General features: G+C 35.2%; 1 protein-coding gene and 1 long non-coding RNA gene across 3 annotated transcripts in view; one reads left to right on the forward strand and one right to left on the reverse strand.

Annotated features, from left to right (window-relative positions):
• LOC129749797 (netrin receptor unc-5-like) overlaps nt 1-19,062 on the forward strand; it is a 555,087-nt gene that overhangs the window by 392,451 nt on the left and 143,574 nt on the right. The window lies entirely within an intron of this gene.
• LOC129749800 (uncharacterized) lies at nt 5,406-5,792 on the reverse strand. The gene is made up of 3 exons (XR_008738164.1): nt 5,724-5,792; nt 5,555-5,658; nt 5,406-5,487 (listed from the first exon to the last, which is right to left on the reverse strand). It is a non-coding gene; the product is annotated as an uncharacterized LOC129749800 (long non-coding RNA).

A 19,062-nucleotide genomic window follows, 5' to 3' on the forward strand; every position in this document is an offset into this window, starting at 1 on the left:
GATTTCAGATTCAGATTTCAGATTCAGATTTCAGATTCAGATTTCAGATTCAGATTTCAGATTCAGATTTCAGATTCAGATTTCAGATTCAGATTTCAGATTCAGATTTCAGATTCAGATTTCAGATTCAGATTTCAGATTCAGATTTCAGATTCAGATTTCAGATTCAGATTTCAGATTCAGATTTCAGATTCAGATTTCAGATTCAGATTTCAGATTCAGATTTCAGATTCAGATTTCAGATTCAGATTTCAGATTCAGATTTCAGATTCAGATTTCAGATTCAGATTTCAGATTCAGATTTCAGATTCAGATTTCAGATTCAGATTTCAGATTCAGATTTCAGATTCAGATTTCAGATTCAGATTTCAGATTCAGATTTCAGATTCAGATTTCAGATTCAGATTTCAGATTCAGATTTCATATTCAGATTTCAGATTCAGATTTCAGATTCAGATTTCAGATTCAGATTTCAGATTCAGATTCAGATTTCAGATTCAGATTTCAGATTCAGATTTCAGATTCAGATTTCAGATTCAGATTTCAGATTCAGATTTAAGATTCAGATTCAGATTTCAGATTCAGATTTCAGATTCAGATTTCAGATTCAGATTTCAGATTCAGATTTCAGATTCAGATTTCAGATTCAGATTTCAGATTCAGATTTCAGATTCAGATTTCAGATTCAGATTTCAGATTCAGATTTCAGATTCAGATTTCAGATTCAGATTTCAGATTCAGATTTCAGATTCAGATTTCAGATTCAGATTTCAGATTCAGATTTCAGATTCAGATTTCAGATTCAGATTTCAGATTCAGATTTCAGATTCAGATTTCAGATTCAGATTTCAGATTCAGATTTCAGATTCAGATTTCAGATTCAGATTTCAGATTCAGATTTCAGATTCAGATTTCAGATTCAGATTTCAGATTCAGATTTCAGATTCAGATTTCAGATTCAGATTTCAGATTCAGATTTCAGATTCAGATTTCAGATTCAGATTTCAGATTCAGATTTCAGATTCAGATTTCAGATTCAGATTTCAGATTCAGATTTCAGATTCAGATTTCAGATTCAGATTTCAGATTCAGATTTCAGATTCAGATTTCAGATTCAGATTTCAGATTCAGATTTCAGATTCAGATTTCAGATTCAGATATCAGATTCAGATTTCAGATTCAGATTTCAGATTTCAGATTCCGATTTCAGATTCAGATTTCAGATTCAGATTTCAGATTCAGATTCAGATTTCAGATTTCAGATTCAGTTGTAGATCAAGATTTTTGAGTTAGATTTGAAAGATTTTTAAGAAATTTTCCTAATTTCGTCGGAAACTGCCTCTTTCAGATGTGATCTGAAAATTCGGTCACTGCGATACAAAAATTGAAATTTTAAAAATTCTTTTCACCATTTACCTTCAAGCTAAAACTTTCAACCGCGTCATTTGTATTTCGGTAAGAATAAACATGTTCCGAACGCTCTTCTCAGCTGATGTTTACAAACGATCTCACGACCATTAGAATTCTTTCTCAAGTTGTTGGTTCATTTGCCTCGAAAGTCGTGTCTTTTTTCTCCACCTGCATTCCCCCTCTAGATGATGCCCCGCTTTATGCTCCAGCAGCCAATCCGTGCCGTGCCTAAACCTAAACCAAGGGAATGCATTTATGCTAGCATATTGCATTCGCACCTTGCCCCCCATAAAAGGGCCCCGCGCGTGCATATAAAATGATTCACAGTTTTCTGGGACCCGGTGCCGTATAAACCTCATAGCTTCTAATAAATATGTGAGGTTATTTTATGCATTCATTTGTCGAAATCAACGGGGGGAATTTATTGAGGGAACCTCAGTATATTCGAGGGATGACGGTTCAGTTTTTTTTTCTTTTACATTAGCTGGTACATTCTGATCCGTTCCAAAAGGGTTCCACACACATCGCGCGGTTTATACTTTTGCCTTAAAATCTCGTACGAAAGGTGTTGTACATGCATTGACCTGAACCCGACCGAACAATTTATTGGCTTCAAGTTGCTCTTTTTTCTACTTGTTCGGCTCTTCGCCGCCCTCTTTTCCTATTCATGGCACGGGGAGGATCTTTTAGCATACGACTCGGCTCTCAAGTCGGACGGAAGAGATAGCTGCATTAACTCAGCTAGCTTAAAAGTTTGGATCGGAAATGTTTTGCTGAAAATGCTTTGGGGATAGCTCAGATTTTTCACAGGTTGGGAAATGGTTTTATACGACTGCATCTCGTCGCGTAAAGTTGTTGCCGATGCAGAGGTTCTTAATTTTTTTCTGTTATGTGGATCCTCATTCAATCCATGACCAGAGAATTGAAAGCGAGAATTCAAGGAATAGAGAAAGAATAGCAAGATAATAGAGAGAGAAAAATAATTAAAATTAATTGATTATCTCATCAAGTCACTTAGTCACATCAGATTGCACTTAACTTCGGAAAAAAAATCTCGAGTAAATGAATGATTTAGTGCTTATCTGGATTATCGATCCAGTTTTTTGCAAGCTTTTACCACGTCCCTTAACAAAATACTCCGTTTTCCATTGGTTTTTGAAAATACCGACGAGAGATAACAATGCTATCAGTTCGCAAAAAAATGAGGCTGATTTTCTTCTAAGTTCATTCTAAGATGACATGATAGAATTTAAAAAAAAAAAGCAACGAGCACAAATAAAAAGATGAGAACCACCCATCTCGCAGGAAACACGCTGCGGCAATGCATACAGTTCGAGCGAGCTGCAAGATCTAAAAAGCTAAGTGGTTGCGCGGTTATTTACGGTTCGAAGTCACGACGACGACGAAATGTTCTGCCCCTATGTTGGATAAATGGCTCCATCCCAGAGAGAGAGAGAGAGAGAGATGGATCCGAGAAGCGAAATTCGTAGGATTTCCCAAACACGCACGCGGCTGGTTCGCATCATCAAGATGGACCGCTCGCTGGATGGCTGAAAAACCTTTTGCATTTGTGGGAAATAGATGGAGTTGCCTTTTTATTTCCTCTTCTAGACTGTACCTGCTAGCCTTGCCGAATGTTACTCACAGCTAATATTCAGAGACGGTTTTTTTTTCTTTCCACAACACCAAATAAAGTTGCACAACCTCGATGTTGCTCGGTTTCAACTGAGGGTTCCACTTCTGATAGTTTAAACCCAATGTTGCAGAAATTAAGAAGTGTGAAATGGGATAAACCAATGACGATGCGGGAGTTTGAGAAAAAACACACATGCATCTAATGCGTTTTGTTTGGAGGAACCTTCTTAATGGATAAAGAGCGTCAGATGATAAGATGAGCTGCTCAGCTGCAGTAGAAAGACGCTGTAGCTGTCTTAATTACGTTAGAAAAAAGGAAATAAAATCAATCAATTTTATACATATTTGCTTACTATACTATACTATACTATACTATACTATACTATACTATACTATACTATACTATACTATACTATACTATACTATACTATACTATACTATACTATACTATACTATACTATACTATACTATACTATACTATACTATACTATACTATACTATACTATACTATACTATACTATACTATACTATACTATACTATACTATACTATACTATACTATACTATACTATACTATACTATACTATACTATACTATACTATACTATACTATACTATACTATACTATACTATACTATACTATACTATACTATACTATACTATACTATACTATACTATACTATACTATACTATACTATACTATACTATACTATACCATTCTATACTATACTTTACTATACTATACTATACTATACTATACTATACTATACTATACTATACTATACTATACTATACTATACTATACTATACTATACTATACTATACTATACTATACTATACTATACTATACTATACTATACTATACTATACTATACTATACTATACTATACTATACTATACTATACTATACTATACTATACTATACAATACTATACTATACTATACTATACTATACTATACTATACTATACTATACTATACTATACTATACTATACTATACTATACTATACTATACTATACTATACTATACTATACTATACTATACTATACTATACTATACTATACTATACTACACTATACTATACTATACTATACTATACTATACTATACTATACTATACTATACTATACTATACTATACTATACTATACTATACTATACTATACTATACTATACTATACTATACTATACTATACTATACTATACTATACTATACTATACTATACTATACTATACTATACTATACTATACTATACTATACTATACTATACTATACTATACTATACTATACTATACTATACTATACTATACTATACTATACTATACTATACTATACTATACTATACTATACTATACTATACTATACTATACTATACTATACTATACTATACTATACTATACTATACTATACTATACTATACTATACTATACTATACTATACTATACTATACTATACTATACTATACTATACTATACTATACTATACTATACTATACTATACTATACTATACTATACTATACTATACTATACTATACTATACTATACTATACTATACTATACTATACTATACTATACTATACTATACTATACTATACTATACTATACTATACTATACTATACTATACTATACTATACTATACTATACTATACTATACTATACTATACTATACTATACTATACTATACTATACTATACTATACTATACTATACTATACTATACTATACTATACTATACTATACTATACTATACTATACTATACTATACTATACTATACTATACTATACTATACTATACTATACTATACTATACTATACTATACTATACTATACTATACTATACTATACTATACTATACTATACTATACTATACTATACTATACTATACTATACTATACTATACTATACTATACTATACTATACTATACTATACTATACTATACTATACTATACTATACTATACTATACTATACTATACTATACTATACTATACTATACTATACTATACTATACTATACTATACTATACTATACTATACTATACTATACTTTACTATACTATACTACACGCTAACTTTTGGCTACCCCTTAACGAATACTTTTGACCCGTTATTCAATAAGACTGGGAGAACTCCTTTTTCGGGATAAAGTCCCTTTACCCTTTAAGGGGTACTCAGCATGATAACGCTTGTAGCGGGTCAAAATTACCCCTTATTTGGAAAGAGCTCGATTGCGGGATGTGAGCAGTTTCAAGTGACAGGGTCAATCATGTTTCATGCAAGGAAATCAAAACAAAACCAACATTTTAATGATAATAGTTATTTATTTTGCAACTAAGTATCACAAGCAAAATTTTTATAAATCATTTGCGTATCTTTCATTGTCCCTATTTGGCTGCTTGTGGGAATACACAAAGTTGGACCTTCATCATGATGACGGAATCGAATTCTGAAAGTCATTCAAATTTTATATTATTTGGTTTTACTATTAATATAATTATTTTGTTTGAGCTTACCTTACAACCATCCAAAGATTGGAAGAGACGTTGCTTAATTTTTCACGAATCCGCAGCTCCCACATAATTTTTCGCAGTTTTCCTTCAATTGGCTCCGTGGGAATCTGTTGGGAAATATTTTTATTTATATTTGTATGATTGAGAATAAATTCGTTGAAAAAAAACTTACCGAATCCTCCTCATCCAGTTCCCCTTGCAGAGGTAAATTTTCACAAGCGCAAATAAAATTCAAAAATTTACAAAGTTCCAAGACTACCCTTTATGGCTGGACTCAAGCTTTTCGAAATAAAGGGTAGTTTTGATCCGATAAAGTGACCCGTTATTTGACAGATCACGAAGGTTCTCAATAACGGGTCAATTTTACGCCTTTAAGGGGTAGCCGAAAGTTAGCGTGTATACTATACTATACTATACTATACTATACTATACTATACTATACTATACTATACTATACTATACTATACTATACTATACTATACTATACTATACTATACTATACTATACTATACTATACTATACTATACTATACTATACTATACTATACTATACTATACTATACTATACTATACTATACTATACTATACTATACTATACTATACTATACTATACTATACTATACTATACTATACTATACTATACTATACTATACTATACTATACTATACTATACTATACTATACTATACTATACTATACTATACTATACTATACTTATACTATACTATACTTTATACTATACTATACTTTATACTATACTATACTTTATACTACACTATACTTTATACTACACTATACTTTATACTACACTATACTTTATACTACACTATACTTTATACTACACTATACTTTATACTACACTATACTTTATACTACACTATACTTTATACTACACTGTACACACTGTACTATACTATACTTTACAATACTACATTTACTTCACTTTTGTTATTAGTGAGTGGAAAAGAAATTTTTAACATTTAAGTAAAATTGACCATAGGAGAATATTTTCAGAATTCCTTGTTTTCAACCAAACCCTGTCAACATTTTGGACTCTTGGGAGGAGAAGACAGGAAATGGTCTTCTTAACCGTGTGCAACCTGGCGTGTGAAATTAAAGCATCACCCTTAAATCCATCCTTTACCCTTCCTTCTACATAATCCATCCCGAATCCCGTTCTTTATTCCTTCCTTCCTTTTCCTTTAACCTTAAGGCAGAAAAAAGTGAATAGTTTTAAGTAGTAGATAAGCAAAAACCAAATACACACTACACTTAAAATGTATCACCGACGGGGGACCGTCAACAGCTTTTTCAAACTTCTTCGGTCTCAATAAACTGAATTAAAGTAAAAAAAAGTTAAGTATACCATGTATAACGAACAGATTTTTTTCTCTTTTATTTCCAGGTAAAATCATCCTACAGTAGACTCTATATTGCAAAATCCTTTTGGAATTGTAAGTACACTGAGTGTTTTGCTTTCAAGCTTTACCGAAGAAAGCTTCGAAAAGCTCAGAATGAATATTATCATCAATGGCTGTGTGGTGGCGGCTTATAGAATACTACCACTGGGATACTGGTCCACGTCGTAAAAGGCGACTTATCCAGTACTTCCCATATGCGTTAGTCATTCTTCAAATGCGACTATCACATTGGGAGGGGGGAACCTTGGCTTGGTTCCAAGCCAAGTTTCTTCAGGGAGGATTCACCAATTGTGCTTATTGCTATTAATGCGCATGCACGAGTCGTATTCTCCTAAATTTTGTAAACACCCGCTTCAAGGTGGTTCTGTGCCTGCGGGCCCCAAAGTGGGGGTAGGAGGGTGTATAATAATCCTATCTTAAGCAGAACGTTGTTAAGGTCTGCACTATAGCCAGGCACTGGTGCAAAGGGCCGTATTTTTCCTGGCAACTCGTGGGATTCAGATTATACACACGATTTTAAAATTTTCATCCTGTATGGGATACCCCGCTTCATGCGTCGATATGAAGGTGCAGAGGTTCTTGTGTGTGATGGAAATATGTGTGGAATTCTTTGATAGAAATGCTTTCTATTAAGGTTGCACAGATAAATCTGCAGCACAAAAGAACCGCTACACTTAACTTATGTCGTTTAATCCTTAATGGAACTGCATCAATCGCCTTGGTCCAAGAACCCTATTTCCGAAATGGAACTTTTTACTTAGGGAATTTGCTCAAACCAAACTTTACTGTGTTCAGTGTAATTGGAATGACTAATGCCCGAATAATGCCTCGTGCATGTATATTGATAAACAATTCTTTAAATGGAACACTTATACCCAATCTAACAACAAGAGATATTTGCGTCGTTCAGGTTTCGCTGCCTGATAGAAAATACGTCTACTGTTCAGCATACTCACCATATGAACAATCATCCCCTACGGATGATTTAAAAAATGTCATTTCATTCTGTGAATCACAAAATATACCTCTTGTAATTGGCTGTGATGCCAATGCCCATCATTTTGTATGGGGTAGCTCAGATATCAATCTGAGAGGCTTAAATTTAATGGAATATTTAAGCAGCACTGATTTAGAAATTCTAAATGTAGGAAATAAACCAACTTTTGTTAGGTGTGACAGAGAAGAGGTGATTGACATCACACTTTGTTCTAGAACAATTTCTCAGGAAATTTCAAATTGGCATGTGCCTAACGAAGAATCGATTTCTGACCACAGGTTTATCTATTTTGAACACTCAGGTGAGTTTTTAGAAACAATTACATTCAGAAACCCAAGAACAACTAATTGGGACCTATATTTGGAGCATCTTGCTACTAAATTTCATGGATATACACCTGAAATTACTACTCCTTCTGAGTTGGATGAAGTGGTTGCAAAAACCACCGAAATTATTTTAAATTCTTATGAAGAAGCGTGTCCCTTACGAACGTTGAAATTCAACAAAAACAGTACACCATGGTGGAACTCAAATCTCAGTAAATTACGAAAAAACTGCAGACGCTCTTGGAACCGAAGGCGCACGGAAGGTTTTGATGCTTTCAAGTTGGCTCGCAGAGCTTACCGGAAAGCAACAAGAGCTGCCGAACGCTCAAGTTGGCAGAGCTACTGCACAAACATTTCAAGCTTGCACGAAGCAAGTAGGTTAAATAAAGTCTTAGCCAAATCAAAAGATTATCAGGTTTCATACCTTAAAACCCCTAGTGGTGATTATACATCAAACGACGAAGAAACATTAAGTTGTCTATTCAATACTCACTTTCCAGGATGTGTTGATCAAGATTCATCGATAGAGCCTGAGTTCTTTTCTGGAAGTCTAGATTCCTTGCATTTTGCTCGGAAAATAGTTACTACAGAATCGATCAAATGGGCAATCGATGGTTTTGCTCAATACAAATCTCCTGGAAGTGACGGTTTATTTCCAGTTTTGCTTCAAAAAGGTTTCGATCATTTCAAACACATATTAAGAAAAATAATGATAAGCAGTTTTGCTCATGGATATATTCCTAAACTTTGGCGGCAGATAGCCGTGAAATTCATCCCTAAAGGGGGACGATCATCATACGACGAAGCCAAAAGCTTTCGTCCTATTAGTCTAAGTTCATTTCTATTAAAAGCACTTGAACGTTTAATTGATCATCATATCAGGCAAGAATGCCTTGTCCAACATCCGCTTAATGCGACACAACATGCATACCAAACAGGAAAATCAACATTAACTCTTCTGCACAACGTAGTACATAATATTGAAAATAGTTTTTCACAGAAAGAATCATGTCTAGGAGCATTTCTAGACATAGAAGGAGCATTTGATAATGTCTCATTTACATCAATAATGGATGCGGCACAACTTCATGGAGTGCCTTGTGTTATAACTAACTGGATTAGCGCAATGCTAAGTAACAGGAATCTTCATTCGTCTTTAAGACAGGCTTCAATAACAAAAGTTAGCACACGTGGTTGCCCACAGGGAGGTGTACTATCACCTCTTTTGTGGAACCTAGTTGCAGACGGCTTGTTGAGAAAACTCAATGACCGTGGAATACCAACCTATGGATTCGCAGATGATTATCTTCTGCTGGTAAGAGGTTTGTGCATAAGCACATTATTTGATATAATGCAACAAGCTCTGCGCTCTGTTGAACGATGGTGTTCTCATGTAGAACTTTCAGTTAATCCTCTAAAAACTAATATTGTTTTATTTACTAAAAAACGTATTACCCGCGGGGCGCGCCCTCTGCTGTTTTATGGTTCCGAAATCACCGTGTCTAATCAAGTTAAATATTTGGGTGTCATTCTTGACTCCAAATTAAACTGGTCTGATCACATCGAATTCAGAATCAAAAAAGCATGCATGGCCTTCGGACAATGCCGACGTGCAATCGGGAAAAACTGGGGACTCAAACCCAAACATATTCAATGGATTTACTCCACAATAGTAAGACCAATTCTGGCCTATGGGTGTCTAGTGTGGTGGCAGAAAGGAGAAGTTGCAACAGTTCGGACTAAACTAAATCACCTTCAAAGAATGTGTCTTTTGGGGATGTCCGGATCGTTCACTACAACTCCTACTGCAGCACTAGAGGCTCTGTTTTCTATCAAACCTCTACACTTGTTCCTAAAACAGGAAGCCTTCTCATGTGCTTTTCGTCTACAGGCAGTTGGTCTCTGGCTGTCAGGAAATATCGAAAGATCATCGAGTCATACAAATGTGTGGCCTGAATTAGTTAGATTAAACAAGTTCAATCTAGCGCCAAACGATTTAACACTCTCGAGTAGTTTTCCCTACATGGGGTTTAAAGTCAAATTTCCTTCTCCTCAAGAATGGTTATCAGGTTTCGTAGAGGACCAAATGTCCTCTCATATTGTATTCTATACTGACGGTTCATTATCAAACGGCCGTGCAGGTGCAGGAATTTACTGTCACGAGTTGAACATAGAATATGCTCAACCTCTAGGAAAATATTGTACAGTCTTTCAGGCTGAGCTATATGCTATTATGTATGGAGTGCAAATTGCACTTCAAAGGAAGATTATGTTCAGAACAATTTATTTCTGTTCAGATAGCCAAGCAGCTATCAAATCACTCAGTGCTTCCAGTTCTAGATCAAAACTGGTAATCGCATGCCGGAAAGCAATCGAAGAACTTGCTGAAGGCAATGGATTAAACCTTCTATGGGTACCCGGACATAAGGGAATTTTTGGAAACGAATGCGCCGACGAACTCGCTAGAGCTGGGTCGGAAAAGGAATTTTACGGACCAGAGCCGGCTGTCCCAATATCACCATGTTGGTTCAGAAACCAAATTCAAACTTGGTCCTCTAACCAGCATGAACGATACTGGGAAGAGTTGGACACTTGTCGTCAAACAAAATTATTTTTAGAAAAACCATCTCCAATCATATCGAGTTACTTATTAACTTTAAATAAATCTCATTGCAGCATCTTGATCAGAGCACTCTCCGGTCATTGTAAACTCAACTATCACATGCACAACATTCAGCGTGCTGAATCTCCAGTATGTGGTAGTTGTGAATCAGATGTGGAAGATCCCTTCCATCTTATATGTAACTGTCCCTCATTTGCCAGACTACGTTTTCGTACTCTGGGATCTTACGCTTTAAGCGAATCTGAGTTTAAGAAATTAAACTTAAAAAACATTCTATCATTCCTTACCGAATGTAGAAAAGAGCTTTAATGTTAATAATCCCTAGTGGAAAGGCTTTATGCCATCTTAAATAGATTGAATTTATTTCTTCCTTTTATAGGTTTTTCAGGTTTCTCAGGTAAATGATGAAATCTTGGATAAAAAAAAAAGGCTAGGCACAATTTTCCCGTATGTTTGGATAACGTGCCGCTATTAAGCCTACCCCCATTCTGATACCTGATACACTGAGTGTTTTGCTTTCAAGCTTTACCGAAGAAAGCTTCGAAAAGCTCAGAATGAATATTATCAAATTATTTAAACGCCCAGGCTTCAATGAGTCAAGTGTTATCATTTAACTCTCAAGTTGAACGAATACAAACTACCGTCTGACTGCGGCATTTTCGCCCGGCTGAACCTTTGAACTCGAGCTAGATAAGCGGCAACCCCCATAAACTTTCATTCTTTGCCATTTCTGGTCGCTGGTCGAGACGAACAAATGGCTGGCTCGGGCTCATATCTTGCTTCGTCCGGTTGGCTGATTCTTTACTGGTCGGTTAGCACTATACGTAGGTACTTAGCTAGCACACTAAAAAGTGCATCTTCGAAGACATTCCTGTGCCTCAGTTGGTCGGAACTTCCATCAGGGACAACCCATTCCTCCTCACGGGAGCCAACACAGAGCAATGTTGGTCAGTGACACTTCTTGCATGTCGGTCTGGAAAAAAAACTGGCAGCATCCGACCAGATTCTGGGGACCCAGACCCAGACCAAGACAACCCATCTCGGACAGTGACATCCAAGGCCCCACAGAGAACACAGACTTACCACATGCAGTGGAAGATATGAGGTTTTTGGTATTTGTTAATGGACCCGGGATTGTTGAAGCGCCCCAGCGTTAAATATGCCACTAAATGAACGTATTTCGTATCAGTCGCCCTTTTGAGGCGGTCCTGGTCCTGGCAAGGGTAATGCACCACTTCTAGCTATGTCCAATGTCCATATCCACGTAGAAGCACGACCCACTGCTGTTGCATACCCGGCTCCAGCTAGTTGGGTATAAATTTAAGTTATTTATTTGAACCTACTCACTCGTACACAGCAGAGACACAAGATTTTCGCGCCAAGTCAAGTGTGATATCATCCGGAGACTTTTGATTCTGCCCAGAAAAGTTGAAACGCCCGACCGTATCCCGCCGTGAGGTTCCATCAGATCCATACTTGACTTCTGTTGGTGGCACACGGATTGACCAACCGGTCGTTGATTCTGTTACCCCGCGTGGTGGAGCAGTTTTAGTATATTGATGGCTAGTAAAAGAATAGCGGGTGTGAACCCATTTCGTCCCAGGAGAAAAGACCGGAACAATAGTTCCTAGCCGAATGAAGTGAATGGGGCTCAGCGAGTGACCGATGTACGTTAAAGTTGATCATAAATCAGGTACAGGCGACCTTTGGAAACTGCAAATGTTTCCAACAGAGACCTACCCAGGGTTTAAGCATTACATTTTTTTTGATAAACGTTCTTTTAAAGGATCCCGAATATTTAAATAGGACCTTTTGTTTCGGAGAAAATTTTAAAAGCAATGAAACTATTTAATTTCATTTTCTTTCGTCATTTTTATTGCAAATCATAGTTTGCTCTCGAATGTTTCTGACTATATCTAGGCCTCGTACGATACTGAATCATTTAATAATCTTTTCAGTAGAAATATTTTCAATGATTGAAACAGCCTTGCAAAATAGATCAAACGATACTATGATACTTGTGATACTGTGCTACCACTTTTGCTCATGAAGTAGGCCTTTCTGATCGTTTTTATGGGAAAGTATTCTGCTACACGGACACATCTGCTTCATTGTAAATTCGCATGCCCCAAAATGGGATCCGTACCTTTTAATCGCGTTCAATTTGTTAAAGGCTGCTTGCTTTCCGGAGAAATCCATTTATTTGGTTCATCATCCAATATTTCAAACGAATTTCCTGATGAATCTTTCGTCGAAAAGCTCAAACGAAGCTAGAACCTAGGATGCGAAAGGACGTTTTCATTTCACGGATTTGCACCTCTTTTCCATAAGGCCATTTTCCAAAGAATGAGGCATCTGATGCCCACTTTTGTCATCAAGGTGCGAATGTATGAACGTCGGAAGTAGGTATCTCCGGAAGGCAGTTGAAGCCTTTTCAGAGGAAGAGTATTTTTCTCAAGTATGTGTTGTGTTCTGCGAAAGATGGGTTAAGACGGAGGAAGAAAAAAAAACCCTAGTAGAAGACAGTCATGGGACGCAACGATGTGTCGCCTCCCCCGTAGATCTGTTCAATTCATCAAAGTCATTACCAGATCGGGTGGCCCGGACAGATAGCTCCTTTTGGCAAGGATGTGTGTGATGCTCCCCGGGAATAAATTTTCTTTCCCGATTCGGTTTCGAGTGGGTGGATGTGGAACGAGGGAATCCTTACTGCGAGACGAAAGTCGATGGAAAAAATGACAAACGTTTACACGTGCCTGAAGGGGGCACATATGTTGCCGGGACATTTGTATGTAAGCAAATTTCCTTGGGGGAGCTCCTCGAAGGAAAGAACTTAAGCAGCTTGTCTCTTGAAGATTTTTTCTTCACTCCGCACCAGTCACGGCAAAAAATAAATATATGACAGAAACACAACCCATCATCATTTGCAAGCCCATAAGACACTTCAACCCCCCTCTAAAGGTACTAGATCATTTCGAACAAAAAGAGAAAATGCCTTCTGGCAAAATAGACGCTCATTTTATTTCGGCTTTTCTTGGGAAAAGCACGAACGAAGAAAAAAAACTCAACATAATTTTTTGTTCTCTCCAAAATTTCACCCCATTTTGGTACCTTTTGGCAGCCAGAAGGCATCCGTTTGCCGATTTTCGTTAATCTAACTTGTCGAATGAGTTTGCATTTGAAATCCGCCGCCGAGTGGCGCGTGTTTTCCTATTGATGAAGGAAATTATCTATTTTTATGAATTCACACCCTCCCTGCCCCACTTCTCTTTCGCCACAGGAACGTTCTTCATTTCCCGTTAAAGAAAAAACAAGAATAAACTAAAAAAAAACTCGAAACCGAATCATCCCCTCAAAAAGTGGTTATCATATTAAATGAAGTGGAGGCTGTTGGAAATGTTAATAAATTTACTTTTCCTGCCGCCACAGAAACTTTCAACGGTGATGCCGCGCGACTCTTTGCAGTTTTTAATCGCACCGCGACGCCACTCGACTCACCGCGGTCCGGTCGATCCAAAAGCAGCGACTTCATTCGAGCCCCATTCTGCAAGCTGGTTGATTTATTTCCATAATGTTACAGAAATTATCGGACTAATGAAAAAGTTTTTCACTTTCCCTTCCTTGGCTGCTGCTGCTGCTCGTTTTGGCGTGTTTGTGTTCCGGCACTTCATATTCGAGCCATCCGGCAAGTCGGAACGTCACAGCGTGTGGCAATTTCATTAAAACTGGTGAAGTTACAACAGATCGGATTGTGAATGTGGAGAAAACACTCGATTAACTCTTTAATAGTAAGTGAATACTAAAATAGTGATAAAACCGCATCGAAGAGTTGGTTTTACATTTTTTTTTTTCGCTACATGATCAAAAATATGTTAATCTATCAATCTATGTTACTGAAAACTGTTTGACAAGCAGTTGTCAATAGTTTCAAAACATGAGAAAACTTTAAATAGAACTATTTTTCATAAAATAATTAATTTAACAACCTCGAAAATCTTAAATCAGTGTGTTTTTTGACTTTAAAAATGATTTCCACCGTTTTGGATTGATTTTTAGAGGGGAAAAATATCCTATGTTAGAAAGGAGAGATGAAACATAAACCTCGTCTCAGTTATTTGTGGGTCAATTTTAACAAAAACTACATAAAAATTAAGCTATGGGTCAGTGTTCATATGTTTCGAAATTTAGAAAAATTTATTGAGCTTTTAAAAACCTGCAATGGAAAAAATACTGAAAGTCATGTTCCTTAGCCCCTGTAGTTATGTAATTTTTGGAAAAATTGTCAAAAAACTTTTCTCATCTATGAAGTTTTTCGCAGAACAAAAGTTGTTTGCAATCATAAAACTAGGCCTCTGTGGATTTTTTAGCGAAAGAAATTTGGGTTCAATAGGATTAAATACAAAAATTAAACGGATGTAATTCTACTGTTATCGAACGTGTGCTATACACAACAATCATATTTCAGCGAATAGAAACGACCGGACAAGAAATTCACTCATCGTCACATTTTGTTACATCTTACACAACATAAGTAAATTAATTAAAAACATTTGTTTTTCAAAAAAACTCAATTCATTTCCATCACTCAATCTAGATTCGAACCAGAGCCCTTCGATTTGAAAGTTGAATTCCAAGGACTATATTGAAACAGCTGGTGTGTCAAAATAAAGGAACAACACCAAAATTTCAATAACAGTTGAAAGAGAATCGGTTCGAGTTTAAATTCGACAAAAGCAAGCACAAATGTTGTTGGAACGCCTTGTGTTCCTTTGTGATAATAATATTGTAATTGGCGTTTCGGCTAGATGAATTCTAAGTTGAACTTTCATGAAAGTATTGAAACGAAAAGTTGGATCTATAAAGAAAATTTGCTCATATGGATGAAGACAAAGGTGTAGAAAATGTAAGTGTTAGGAAAGATGGGATCTTATTTTCTTATTTGCATTTGCATAATATCTTTTTGGGGAAATCTAGCAGATCGTCATCTTTTGCATTTTCTGACAGCGTCTTACTCCATGTTTAAACGCTTAAAAAATTATGATGATGAATAAGTCCGTAAATGAATTAGAAGCATTTTCGTAGAAGGAAAAAGTTTTAATATTTTTAAAGTTAAAGAAGACTTGGTTCTTTTTCAAGCAATAAGCAAAATCAAGATAAAAGGTCAATGGACTATTTTTGGGCCTATCAGATTTCAATTCCCAGCTTCAGTGTCAGACAAAAATAATTCTAAAAGTTTGTCTTCTACCTAATAATAATAGGATACTTACAGGCGCAATATTCTTATTTTTAAATTTAAGCACTTTTGAGTGCCTATTCTTAGGCAACTATTGGATAAATATTAGATATTGGATAAGTATTAATAATATTGTGTTAAGCTATGATATATTTTCCTGGACTCCAGGGATGAAATGAACCCATGACATACATTTTGGAAATATTTGTCTAAAAACATTAGAGTTGACTATTATTTTGAAAAAATGGCATTGCAAAGTTCATATAATACTCTTACGATTGATATATTCGAATAAACTGTTAAATTATTATTTTTTCACGTGTGAAACATTTTATTTAAGATTTGTTTGATTTTTCAAACGAAGTGCAATGACTCAAAAAGAACTTTTTTTTAAATTTTTTTTCGGATAAGAGGTTTGTTATTTTGTTTTATTTGACAAATATTTCTAGAATATTTGATCTTCCTAAGACATTCCAGTTTCGAGGCATAGCTAAGAAATCAAGAATTTGTTTAAATTTTTCAGTGAAACTTCCTACCTAGTAATGTTATTATGAAATGTGCAATTGGAAGACTAAAAAACAGTCGGATAGCAACTATTCAACCAAAGTTTATGTGGTAAAATCGCTCGAAAAGACCAAGAGATGACGGTGAGCTTAAATTGGAATAAAAGCGAAGATGAATGATTCCATGATGGTAAGGAATGTGAGTTAGAGAAGTGGTTGATATGTAAATTTTTCGGTCTGCATGACTTCTTGTCTACTAGTGTAAAAAGCTGTCCACCTGTTAAAAAATAACAGAATATGTACGATGGCTTAATTGTGCAAACTCATTGGGTTGTGGAATAAGTTTGAATCATTTTAAATTTTGCAGTTTTTTTTCTATTTTTTTAGTTTTATTAATGACACTTTACCATCCTTGTGGCATTCGTGTCTTTGATTTTGTAGTGTTCACAACGAATAATTTTTGTTTAGCAAAGTGAAAACATTCATTCGATAGATTTTTATCTGCTCTACTAAACTATGGTGATTCAATTTTTAAAATATTAAATTTTTTATAAGTTAAAAGGCTCACCATTTTTGACAACTGCTCAAATTTGTATTTCATCAAAAAAGTGTTTTTTGGTCGGTGTTAGGTCTGGAAATATGGTGGATGCTTAAAAACTTTTCATTCGAGCTCCTGAATATCCCTTTGACAATAAGTGTAAAATGGCGCCTGGTGTTGTCATGAAAGTGTACGGTTTGACCTCCTGATTTTTAAACTTCTAAGCCTCTAAACACATTAAAATTCGCGAAGAAATCTAAGCCCAAAAACACCATAATTTAAAATTTTATATCTGAGAAACGACTGAACCAATTTTTTAAAATTTAGTATCTTTGAGTTATCGAAAGTATTCTACACAATTATGTATAATAAAGTTTTTTTATACAATGTATCACATTTGAGTTATGTTTCTCAGTGAAGCGAGCTCGCGGAATATATTTCAAATCCAATTAGCATAGTATGGTAGAGCAGATTAAAATCTATCGAATGAATGTTTTCGCTTTGCCAAAAAGTGAATCATTCGTTTTGAACACTTCAACAATTGAAGAACTGCTAAGACCAGAGTTGAAAAACATCAGTCAAAGAACACGAGTGTACATCCTTAAAAGTTTTGTTAATTATATTAGGTTTATTAATGCGAGTGTTTCAAATCTTGATGTTAGTGCTTTAAATTTTTATCTAGAAACAGAGATGATACACTATAATGTAAATGGTTGTTCAGAAACTTTTGACTAATAAATAAGTAAAAAAAAAATCAAAATCTAAAAACGCTCTGAACTCATTCCCAACCCAATATTTGAACCGTAAGTCAGATAATAATATTTCGAAAAATCTCGAAATAAAATGCGAATTGGAATATCCAACGGCAGATTTCCAGCCTAAAAAATTTTCATTGACAAGTCACTACTAGGTTTTCCAAAAAAAGAACGAGGAAAATAGTTGAAAAAACGACATTGAAATGATAAATGGACAGTGATATAATTTTTTCCTGCAAAAGAAGAATCTGATAAACTTGTCATGGTTTCAACCGAATAGAAAAATTTAAGCTTTTTTGAAGGTCCAGGGCCAGGAGATAATAGCCCAAAAGCCCAAAATAATCTTGGTTTTGAAAAGAGGTGGCTGATATTGTGAAATATATGTAGAGTTGCGCTAAAAAATGAATGAAATTGCGTGAAGCAGCACAGTCTCTTCCAATTTTGAAAAGCTGCAATTTGCCTCTTGATTGATATTTTTTTATGAGTTTTCACACAATCTAGTTCAACTATCCAACTAACTGCATTCGAAGACATTTCAATAGAATGAGGGGCTCAAAACTCATCCATGATTTGTTGTAGATTTTTGAAGCAACGTTTAACATAAGTTAATTTGCACTTTTAGGTTTGTATGAAAAAATTAACTTAATTTTTTCTGTAGAACCTAGTTTGCTTATGTATATTGTGCCAATCTATTATTCTTCCGCTGAACTACATTGTCGCAGACCGTATATTCGTATTTTACTATGCAAAATGGTTATAAACTTTTACTAGAGTTGTGCCTTTTAGCATTGGAAAACAATAAACTCAATTGACATCACTGCTGGTGCCTCGCGAAGTATTGTATGAAAAATACGAAAATACGGTCTGCGACAAAGTAGTTCAGCGGAAAATTTTCTAAAGAAAACTAATAAATTAGCACAAATACCATAAGTAGGCTCGGTTCCACAGAAGAGACAAAAATGATGTTGACTTTTCAAAAAAAAATATTCAATTTTCCCATACAAACCTAAAAGTGTAGATTTACTCATGTAAACGTTACTTAAAAATTCTACAAAGAATCATGGATTTCTGAACCTCTGTTCTTCTTTTTCAAATCATGTTTGGTATTGTATTATTA

The sequence above is a fragment of the Uranotaenia lowii genome, chromosome 2 (genome assembly GCF_029784155.1).
Source record: "Uranotaenia lowii strain MFRU-FL chromosome 2, ASM2978415v1, whole genome shotgun sequence".
NCBI classification, from domain to species: Eukaryota; Metazoa; Arthropoda; class Insecta; order Diptera; family Culicidae; genus Uranotaenia; species Uranotaenia lowii.